We start from the raw sequence: 8,998 nt of genomic DNA on the forward strand, positions 1-8,998 counted from the left end.
TGCTTTTCGCAAAGGAATGGAGGGATGCCATTGTTGTACCTGGAACTTTGGTCATGTATAAAAAGGCGCCCACCATAGCTAGGATGAATAGATGTCCTGTCCAGCTTCTTTCCCCCAACATCTGAAGGGTTTAATATTAGAAACAGTTCATCCAACACAATGGGCTTTTGGCCTTAGCATCGCTTGCTGATATTGCTACTGTATGTCTATGTTTTGGTGCTTTTCAGCTTGTGAGCTATATGCTACTGGCATGAATTTATCGGCATAACAATGAGCTTTTCATACTGATTAGACTGATCATATCGATTGGCATTGATCACTTCTGCATCACACCTACGATTTAGTTGGAAGAGAGTGCTAATCGGCTGAGTCATTGAATTAATTAATTGAACGATCGCTCAATCAATTGATCGATCAATCAATCAGTCAATGAATAGTCCCCAGCATTTAATAGAAAGTAGAGAATTCTGGTTTGGAGTGTTTCCTGAACATCACTACATTGTGATTAATATTGTTCACTACCATGTTAATTGTGGAAAAGCATGAAGAATTTCTGTCAGGTTTTGATATGATGAAAAGTATGTCTTCACAATTCAAGTAAGATAGTAAAGTTTCTCCCTTAAGTGTTTACAAATCTAGGAAAAGTTTTATTTACCTGGGAATATCTGAAGTGATTTGTTGAAAAACTTTGCAAACAAGTTAAATACACAAGAGTCATTTGCGTTTCTAGATTAACAAATAAAAATGAAAATTGCTAAGGAACCCAATGTGATCCAGTCAGAAATATAAAGGCTATTTCCTGAATGCATATAGGAAGCTGTAACCTTTTTCCAGGGTATGAAAAAGCTCGATTTGTATCAGGATGAAAAGAAGCAGAGACCGAATAGGTTACTTTGTCAATATACTTGTATCTTTCTCATGATAATTCTCATATAGAAATTAAATCCCCTAAACACCTAGAGTACCCAGAGACTAGTATAGCCTGAAATGCCAGAAGTGATTCATTATTGTAGCCAAACTAATTAGCCTGCCTGTTCACAATTGGTGGTATAACTCATTTCTTTTCCTTAATCATTTAAAAAAATAATTGGTTGGCTTGAAATTCTTGGAACTGATTTAGTTTAGAATTTCAGACATTACACATCTGTTACCTGACCATATCAAGAATTTCTTTAATTATCCATGCAGCCAAATGAACCTGCACTCTTACTAAAATATGTCATGTTTAATATACATAAAAAGAAATCACAACCTGTGTTCACATTATGCTCATATTTCTGCAGGAGCTACAGGGAAACGCATTGTTATCACTGTATTTCTGGTTACTGTTTTCATTGCACCGGATTTTTACTGCATTATGTGCAATAACAGCTGTTTGAATTTTAATTCAACATTGAATTTAAAGCAACTCGGTTGATTATCGTATGATCTCATATAGCACTATAATAACATTATTTCGTTACATGCATGTTTAAATGCCAGTTGGATCCCATGTAAAGTCAAGGAAGTAAACTGATATTAATGCTCATCACTGTGCATAAATCTTCCCGCTGATGTACGAAACTCACCATCTTAATTGTTCATGTAAAGCTCACGGCACGAAGTTGTGACCATTTCAATTTTTCCCTTTTTGTGTCCCGTGTGACACTTATCTTATGATGAGTGGATTGCTCCACCATATCAGGCCCAATGGTCGGTCATTAAGCTTCAGTTTTGTAAGAATACATTCAGAGATGTTAAACAGGGGGCGGCATGGTGGTGCAGTGGTTAGCACTGTTGCCTCACACCTCTGGGACCCGGGTTCAAGTCTCCGCCTGGGTCACATGTGTGGGGAGTTTGCATGTTCTCCCCATGTCGTCGTGGGGTTTCCTCCAGGTACTCTGCTTTCCCCCCCACAGTCCAAAAACATGCTGTGTGTGAGTGTGCCCTGCGATGGGCTGGCCCCCCATCCTGGGTTGTTCCCTGCCTCGTGCTCATTGCTTCCAGGATAGGCTCTGGACCCAGTAGGATAAGAGCTTTGGACAATGGATGGATGGAAGTTAAACAGAGGAGCAGACGGCTTTCGTATTTGTAGCTGTGTTGTCGCCACAATGACTCATCCTCTCCATTTCTGCTTGTCTGACGGAATCAACCTGTCAAATGTATTCTGTAATATTTCCTTTGCTGGGAGCCGCGGGTTTATGCCGTCTTTCAAGCAGGAGGCCAAACAGCTGAATTGTTTTTCCTTTTTTTCGCTTTCGTCCTGCATATGTGCACCCTTTCAATGGCGGCATTGTTTATTGAACAGTTTTATGTTGAAGACCAGTTTCTGTCACCGAAAACATAGTCAGGATGTCTGTCTATTCAAATGTGAACAATTAGTCTCTTTTTAAGGCTTTGAAAAGTACCTTGTTAGGAGAATACGGCGGGAGCTCGAGGGTTCGGACTGAAGGCTGGCTGTTTTTCTGGTCTACAGTTGGCCATTTTAATGTAAATAAAGCAAACCTGTCACTGGCTTGTAAAGTGTCTTTCAGGGCTGAAGATAAAGAAGCCTGTTAGGGGTCTCGGTCTACTGGGCATGGAGAGCAGGATAAAGTAGAGCTTTTCTAATAGAAGCTCCAATGAGCTCACAAAGGGGGCAGCTTCAGGCAAATGAACGGAGGGGTTTCTTTTCATTTTTGTGACAAACAGCTCAATGTTTATAAGCATCTGTTAGCTCCTGAGTTTGCGCTGAGGCCTACCAACTCGTTAAGTTCACACTGCACGACTTTTAAAGTTGTCAGATTGCTGTACTGGTCACACTGCCTGACTTGCCTTCTTGTAATCAATAGTCTTGAAGTCGTTGTGGTGATGGATGCATCACTGATCAGCGACAGGGGGGGGTCACACGCTACAAGATCCTTACCTAGGAGAAATTGCATCATCAGGCTGTTCTCTAAACTACATTTTGTCACCAAATTACACGTGTGGATGACACCTGAAAATCACAATTGTAGTGTCAGCGTGCTACAAATTGTTGAAACGCTTTAATCAAATGACAACATACATACTCGACATTTACAAACTTGTGTCAAATTAATCCTCATAAACATGGACCTTTCAGGGGACAGTATCATATACCTTGGGACTTCAGTGACCCAGCATAACTTTTTCAATTCCTCCCTCAGGTTTTGCCCCCTGTCGCGTCTTGTGCTTTCATAGCCTGTGGCTCACGCTGCCCTCATTGCCAGTTGCAACAATTCTCATTACAGGATTTGGAGTCGCTGAAAAGTCTAGATATTTAGGCTGCTAATTCTCTGGCGGCTGTCGCTAACTCATCAGCAATTCCGGCAGGTTGGCTCATGGCTCCCACATAGCGATCGAACTCCGATTAGTCTCCGATCTGGGGGGGTTTTGTCATCGACCCCCAAAAAACAGCGGGTAGAAAACTGGGGCTAAAATTGTGTAGCGTGAACAGATCACAGTGTTGTTGAGGTGTTGAGCTTGGCACCTGGTTAACTGCTAACTTGTAGGTGAGAGATTTGGTGTTAGCGCAAACAAGTGAAATGTGTCACAGTAGCTAAAAGCCCGGCTCAGCCCACACACACTGACGTCGGCACACTTGGCACCTCCTCTCTTTCCACAGGAAGCTCACGTCCTGGGGAGAGTGGACGACGTCATACTGGGAATGGCACCTGCCTGTTTATCCGGTGCTTTACGGTTCACCTGCTGCCGGGGAGTGAGCCGAAATCACCTTCAGAACTCCCCCATTTCCATTACCTATGCCGGCACTCGGGGTCCGTCCCCTGGCTGAACTCCTGAAAGTTATCAGCAGCATATTCTCTACACAATAAATATGATTGGCCAGTTCTGTCACTGGATCAATGCACTGCAGCATATCACCTCATGTTTCACACAAATACTAATTAACACAGTTACTAGTTAGTACAAACACGCTTTGGCCAATACATTTACACACTGCACAACATAATGCATATATAACACAAAGCTACCTTGTCACATAAACATGATTCATACATCATACATTCATTTACCTTTTCTTGTGCTTAATGAACTGTTTCTGTGCCCAGTAAGAAGTAATCGTCCGTCCATCCATCCGCTTTTAATAATGTGTTATTCTTTAATACTGTCACAGTGTCATTGTTTTATGAAAGTGTTTACATTACATTATCTAGTATATAATACATACATAACACAAACACACTGGCAGATTTAAGTACGGGCGACTTGAGCAGCCGACCAGGGTGGGCTCTTGTTGGAGGTGGCACAGGGCGCCCCCACGCAAAAAAGAAAAAAAAAACTTGAAGTCCACGGTAGGGGGAGCGGGGGAATCTATCAAATAACGCATCTCTAACTTTGTACAGTACTGATGTAATTAGTAAAATCAGTCCCACTACAAAATGCTACCAAATAAACCACAATTCATAAACCTGTGAATATATAGTTTAACAGACATGAACAGGGTGAACTGGTTCAGCCTCGACTCTTGTTTGACGGTATTGGGGGATGGAAGAGGAGACGTGGGAAAAAGACGCAGCTATTTCATCTCTTTCTGAGTATAATATCATGCATAATAATATCATAACTCGGGTAATATCACTGAATGGGCACAGAGATTAGATTTATTTTGGAATTCCTCCCAACAACGGACTGTTTTAACGGGCCTGGATTTTTTCAAATGCATTTAAGAGGTGGTTGACCAAAACCTTGACGAGGCTTGGCGTAGGAATTCATCATCGGTTAACTGGGGCTAGAGGATGTGTGTGCCGATTAAGGTCAGACTCACTCTTCACACACTAGGGACGGGGTGCTGAAGAGGCTTGGGTTAGGAGAAACAGTCTGACTAATGCAGAAACGCTGTGATTAAACTCCAGATGTATTTCAAAATGAAGCCGGTTATAATTTATTCATGTCTTAACCCTCAGATTAATGTGGCGATGGCTGTTTCCCTACAATTACTTGCTCTCCCACAGGAATAAGCCTAGAATAATATAATAACAATATGTATATATATATATATATATATATATATATATATATATATATATATATATATAAAGATATTTGCTTCGAAGTGAAGCAAAGCATATTATTTTTCGCCTGTAGCAAATTAGCATGGGAATTGGATAAATAGCATCTCCTAATCCTCCTGTAAACTGTGAAGAATGGTACTTGGACACAAGGCGTCCGTCTCAGTAAGTTTGTATTCAGCTTGTTAAGTCGTCCAAGGAATCCAAAGGGGAGATGGGAGCCGTAAAGCGGAGAACAAAGGTCCTCTAAGAGCTAACACCTAGTGATGTTTCCGTACCATTAAAACGGACAAAGGGGCTTGAATGGATTACACGTTGGTGGTTTCTCAAAGAGCGGCATCAGCGTGACAGGGCTCGCTCAAGCCGTCGGACTCTGCCCTGCACTCCAGTGTGATGCATGGGGTGTATTACAATCTCCTTTAAACATAGATCAAAGGCAAGGAATGAAAACATCTGGGCCCCTTTCTCGCACGTCTTAAACTTTGGACAGCGATTCGAGTTCAGAAATCTGTTCAGAGCTGGACAAATGCAAAGGAAAAATTGGCGCGAATGATAATGATATAGTTTATGAAGGTAGTACGTCATTTATCACAGTAAGAAGAAATGCATCCAAATATACTGCCTTTGTAGCAACATGCCTTTGTGTGAGAAACATAAATAAAATGTCATTACCAAAAGTTTTGTGACTGGTAAAGATTAGTTACATTTAAAGAAACAGAGCACATTTCAGATGTTCTAGTGTGTTCATATGCCAGTGTTTGTGCACTGACATGATGCAATTAAACAAGACTAAGCACAGTCTTTAATTTAGCTGTATGATTTGTAAATAACGTTTGTCTAACGTTGTCTTTACCAGTCACAAACAATGTCGTTTCTATGCTTCTGATGATTTGTCTGGAAAAGGAGACGGATGTTTCATAAACGTATAAAAGTTAACAGAAGGAACAGGCTTTTTTTTTTTCATGGGAAGAACCACAGAGAAAAGATGTGGTTGGGTACTTCCTTTAAAACAAGGGGGGGGTGGTCTTCTGTCTGAGAAAATTTCCATCCCGTCGTAATTTAGACTGGCTGGCAAAACTAAATAATGTGTTTTTTGATTCATTTTTTGCCCCCATGTTGGCCTGATAATTGAATCTAACGCCTGCTGGATTTTTCTTGTGAGGTAGTTGCGGGGGGGGGGGGGGGGGGGGGGGGAGAGTTATGAGGTTTCTGGATTTGCATGAAACAAGAGATCAAAGGGAGTGTCTCGCAGTGCTGGATTGACCCTTTCAACAAAACGTTTTCACTGGGGATGAAGATGGTGAGATGGGCAGCCACACACACATCTGCTATCCCTACCAGACCTGGTATCTCACAAAGCCCACATGGTCTGTGAAAATATGCCATTACATCACTCTGTAGAATCTCATGTAGGGGGGAATCCGGACCAGATCATACCCCCGTCTCAACAGGGACATCATCACAATAAAGGCCTGCATGAAACTCCTCTGTCGAGCTCTGAGCTTTGAAAAAATGATGTCCTCCTTGGTCTGGCAAGTCCAAACAACCTCTCCACCCCCCAGCGGACACTCAAAAACACTCAGCTATAGGATTCGTAGCTATGTGGCTCCTTTATCTAATGATTATTCACATGAATTCCTGTGTATCATGCATCGATTTTCGACGTGAATTGCTGTGTATCGCTCCTCTTTTCCTGTTCGTGCAGGTATGTTGAAGCTGGTTACTGTGCAGATGAGATTAATTATCACTTTCTGCTGGTTAATCATCCACAAACCACGTAAAACCGAAGCTTCAGAATGACCCCAAATGACTGAGGGTGTCTCTTTGTCTCTTTGCTGATATACATATTGATGCTGTTATGCTTACAGCACTGTTTCTAGTTGTGACACGTTCTCCATTTCCTTCAGTGTTTATCTAGACTTGAGAAATGTGTCGTTTTGGATAAAAGCTTCTAATAAGCGATGACATGATAATATTTCTCTCCATGAATGGTCAGGATCCCTCGCTGACTTTTTTATGCCTTTGAGAGGGTCCTTTACAAATGATAAACATGCTGTTGTCTATGTGCAAAGTCCCCTGCTCACTTCACACTTACGTCGTGGCCCTGAATGTATTTCAAGCATGATCCAACTCGGCTCTGATTGGGTATTTCTTTTACAATTTCACATGTGGCACAAATGAAAACAAGGGGTTACCAAAGTTAATAGAACTAAAAGTAACCAAATGACTGGCATTTTAAGCTGTTTTATATGGTTTATGGGTAATCGTACATCCCCTGACGAAACGTCTCTTGGTGGCATAAGCAGTATGACACATAAACCCAGGTTCACCCGCCCTGAAAGTGAATTCCTTAATTATTCATAGCTTTGACTGTAAATGCAGGAAACATTGCTATCCACGTTAATCTCGGCTGCTTTTCTTTCGGGCCAGGTCTATTAAAGAGGGCAACAACATCCGTGTGTGAATGTCCCAGCTGGGGGGGGGGATCACTTTTCTGCTAACAAGTGTCCCAGTGGAGCCAGAGCTGATGGGGAAGACAAAAATCCATATAGCCACCTGTCTGTCTGGCCGTGGGAAGAGGCTGTTTGCTAGGGGCTCAGGTTAGTGTGTGACCACCTTCCACACTCACACACCACCTTACCACCACCCATGTGTGCTACTCAACTTCATAACTGCTGGAAGTCCCCTGATCGAGATACTGTTGAACTCTGTGCACCAACTCCACACCCCCGTGGAAAGATTCTCTTTCCTTGAATCATAATATGTTTTTTAATATACCACTCTGGCAATTAAAGATAAAACGATGTGGATGGTGACTGGTGACTTTTCAGAAGTGCAAACGCTAATTGTCAGTCTGTTGATGTTTTCCTTCACAGCTAGCTATGAAAAGTAGTTGCATCTTCTGGAACTCTTCATGGTTCTTATTTATTGTAAGTTTTCAGTCCTGGCCTGAATGGAAGAGCCTCCTTAATCTGTTTGGATGATTTGGAAAAAAGCTGATGTTGCTGATGTGGTTCACAGCTGTTGAAGGGAAATTATTGTTTGGTGTTTATTATGTGGATTTGAACTGCATGGAGTTGTTTAGTCTTGATATGATTTACTATCTGAGAATCACTACTTAAAAAAACAGCAGGACAGCCTTTATACAAATTATGTCTTTGGCGAATATAACCACTGATTTTTCACTGTTATGTTATTTTAACTTCTTCTTTGTTAATTTACAATTAAATTACTTAATTACACTTCACAAAAAGCTTCATCAACATGCACCACTACAACTTTCAGACAACCATTGTATAAACTCATTTTATATGAGTCACATGTGAAATCATCTGCTTTCTGTCCTAAAATTTAAAAGGAAACACTTGTATGTATTTGTGTCGCTGCAGAGCATTACAGTCAGTGGTATTAAGACACACACATGAGCTTCCGCGGGATGTTTTCTTTCTTGGTAGAGATGGTGGCTATTCTAAACCCTCGTGGTTTAGAAGAATCACCCCTTGGGGGCGTTTGGGTCTCAAGTCTTCAGCTCAAAAAAACAAAAGAACCATTTGGCAAAATTAGAACAAACTTCTGCCAGATGAATTAACAGACTGTGCAGACAAGCCTGTGTTTTTCTCTCTTAACAGCTGCACTACATTACGGCAGTTAAACGCTAAAACAACTGAAAAACGTGTCAATACAATTTGAAGGGACTTCAACCTTTATCAGTCCTTTCATTTTCTAATCGTTTATCCTGGTCAGTATTGCAGGGCCCTTAATAGGGCAACACGGCTGATGAACTCCATTGTATGAGCGTGATGTTAAAAAGGATAGATTACACTAGGATGTTGATGGCTTCAAGACGTCTTTGGTCTGAAACTGCAGAACCAGAATTATGGACAGTGTCTATAACGGTTCCAGTTCCTGGGTGGTCTAGAGCTGTAACTTATATGAAGAACATTGCGGCATCTTGCTTACAACAGTTGAGAAGCAGCCAAAATAGAGCC

This window comes from Brienomyrus brachyistius, chromosome 22 (assembly GCF_023856365.1).
Source record: "Brienomyrus brachyistius isolate T26 chromosome 22, BBRACH_0.4, whole genome shotgun sequence".
Lineage (NCBI taxonomy): Eukaryota > Metazoa > Chordata > Actinopteri > Osteoglossiformes > Mormyridae > Brienomyrus > Brienomyrus brachyistius.